Genomic DNA, 2,944 nt, shown 5'->3' on the forward strand with positions numbered 1-2,944 from the left:
GGCTGGCCAATGTGGTGATGATTCAGAAGGTAAATGACACCTAGAGAATGTGCGTTGACTTTACGGACCTAAATAAGGCTTGTCCGAAGGACTTTTACCCCTCTTTGAGGATTGATCAACTAGTAAACATTACCTGAGAGTCTGAGACATTGCCTTAAGCTGGCCTTGTGTCTTAGATATCCATTCTCTCGAATAAACTGAAAACAAGAAGAGAAATACTCCCTCCGTCCCAAATTACTCGCAACGGTTTGACTTTTTGCACTATTCACACATCTCCCTTTGATAATCTTTGTTAACTATTATATAAAAGTAAATGTAATCATGTAAGATGTTGTTGAGTCTATTTTATTATATAGTTTCTTAATATAATATTTTTATAACTTATATAAATATATAATTAAAGATATCAATGGTCAAACATGTGCATCGACAAGCGTGTCCAGTCAAAATATAAAATTAAGATGTTAATATTTAAAATTGAAATGGGAAATATTAGATCTGAAAATTAAAGTAAATTCCAAATCGAAAAAAATAATTAAAAAAAAAAAAAAGATCAGGTCAGATTCAGGTTGACCCGAACCCGAAAAAATCAGGTTAGGGTTGAGCTTTTTGACCCGAAAAGTTAAATGGGTCAGGTTCAGGTCAGGGGTATTCGACCCGAAATTGAATTGACCCGAACACGAACCCGACCTGATCCGTTTGCCAGCCCTAATATGAGGATAGGCGCTATATAGATATGTAAAAAAAGAACGCCTATCTATGATAGGCGTTCTCTTTTCCTTACTTATTTTTTTAAAAAAAAATTATTATTATTATTATTATTATTAATTATTATTATTAAATAATAAAAATAATAATTCGTAAATAATTAATAAAACACCATAATGAATCAACAATAACAATTTATTAGTTACAAAAATTATATACAAGATTGCCCTAAAAAAAATTATATACTAGATTACCAGTATTTCAATTAAAAATTACAATAGTACAAGTTTAGACAACCACCATTGCCGTCAACACCTTCCAAGCACCCCACCACAACAAATGGCGATACAACTACCTCCTTTGCAACACCTCTACTCGCGTTCTAATTTTTTCAACAACATTTCAGACAGCCACCACTGCAATCACAACAGCCGAAACCCACTGCTCACCTACGCCCCCGAATCAACCACTGCACCCACAAATCTACACTACAACAAGAGCCAACATTGCCAAAAAAATACGTTACATAATTATTGTTACTGTTATTGTTACTACTCCAATATAGCAAAATAAAAAATCAAACCAAATCTAAAGGTGAAAATCAAAAATTTGAGATTAAAAATCAATATTTGAGAATTAAAATGAATTGTAAAATGAATATCAGAAATTTAAATCAGAAAAAAAATTCTAATTTTAGATCGATCGAAAATTGCAAAAGTCGGAAATTAAAACATGAAAAGTGATTGATAAAAGATGAAAAATATGAAAATTATAACATGATTAATAAACACCCACAAAGTAACCGCATCAAACACCCACAAATCTAATAATAATTGAGAAGTAAAACGAAATTTTAAAATGTAAACAAAAAAACCCAAAAAAAATCATATCAATCATTTTGTAACATTAATAAAAAATAAAAAAAAATAAAAAACGAATTCGAACATTGCAAGTTTGAAACAAAAAATCGAATTAGAACTTGGAAATTTGAACAAAAATGAGATTAATCTTCATATACCTTTTTGCATCTTTAGACTTCTCAATTCGTTTTAGATCAATATTTAAACATTGAAATTCGAACACAGATTCAGGCCTGGCTCGGTCAATGGCGGCAATTCGTGGAAAGAATTAGTTCAACCCACCGCGGACAAACCGATCAGACAACGCGCGCGCTATAAGACTCCTTGGTCGAAGGGTTTTTGGTGGTGATTAAAAGGGCTTCTATGGTGGTGAACGGGGGTTTCTGGGTTGGCTTTGATCTATTGCGGGTTGGAGCCATTGGAGCTGGTGATGGCTGCAGAACATGGTGGTATGAGGGATGAATTTAGAAGAGAGGGAAGGAGTTAGGGTTAGAGGAGAGAGATGGGTAATGAAGAAAACAGAAGGTGACGGCTAGCTCTTGATAGGAAATGAGTTAGGGTAACTGCGTACTAGTATATGCTTTTTTTTTTTTTTTTTTTTTTTATATTATTATAATATCATAGAACGGTTAGCTAAGAGAGGCGCTCTATATGTATGGTGTAAATTTTTGATATATCCTGTAGAGCGGTTAACTGTGGAAGGCGCTCTATAGGTTCAACATACAAAGCGCTTATCTCACATAGGCGCTCTATATCATTCTAGAGATCGCCTATGCAACTTGACAATTGGGTATTGTGTGTTACTTATTCTAGTTTTTGTGGTAGTGAAAACTCGCTTCCATGGTTTGGTGAATTCAACAATCTCGGATGTACCCTTTGTTGCAAAGAGCGTTCAATCGGGTAGATGGAGCATGAATTCCCAGAGGGTTATGTCCATATGTAGAACACGTATGGGTTTCAGAAAAGTGAGAAAAAATTCAATCAGGAAGCAGGATCGAGCAAACAATACGAAAAACTGGTCGAAATTAGAACGCATATTTCTGGCTCGGTATTGGGGGAAGTTGGCGCCAGCAAACAGAGATTGGCGCCAGATTTTAGCTGTAGCGCCTGGCGCCAATGCTGGCGTCTGGCGCCAATACTCTGGCCCCTGACGCTAATTCCCACATGCCTCAGCAGCTTTCTGTGCTTGATAAAATTTTCCAGTTTCGCGCGGTGTTATTTCGGTCCTAGTTGTGAAAGATATTTCTCAAATTTCCTATGTGTAAAATCCTATGTTTTTAACTCATTACGGATGGTCTTTCCAATGAGATCTTTTTTATGCATATGACAATAATGTTAATCAAAATTACGCACATGAAATACTTAGAACGTTTCAA

General features: G+C 35.0%; 1 long non-coding RNA gene across 2 annotated transcripts; it reads right to left on the minus strand.

Moving 5' to 3' along the window:
* Positions 1–937: 937 nt before the first annotated feature.
* LOC110716702 lies at positions 938–2,373 on the minus strand. Of its 2 annotated transcripts, none has more exons than XR_002510561.1 (2): positions 1,727–2,373; positions 938–1,196 (listed from the first exon to the last, which is right to left on the minus strand). It is a non-coding gene; the product is annotated as an uncharacterized LOC110716702 (long non-coding RNA). The 2 variants fall into 2 exon arrangements; XR_002510560.1 differs by having other exon boundaries at positions 938–1,191; positions 1,727–2,371.
* Positions 2,374–2,944: the final 571 nt, after the last annotated feature.

The sequence above is a fragment of the Chenopodium quinoa genome, unplaced genomic scaffold, assembly GCF_001683475.1.
Source record: "Chenopodium quinoa cultivar QQ74 unplaced genomic scaffold, ASM168347v1, whole genome shotgun sequence".
Lineage (NCBI taxonomy): Eukaryota > Viridiplantae > Streptophyta > Magnoliopsida > Caryophyllales > Amaranthaceae > Chenopodium > Chenopodium quinoa.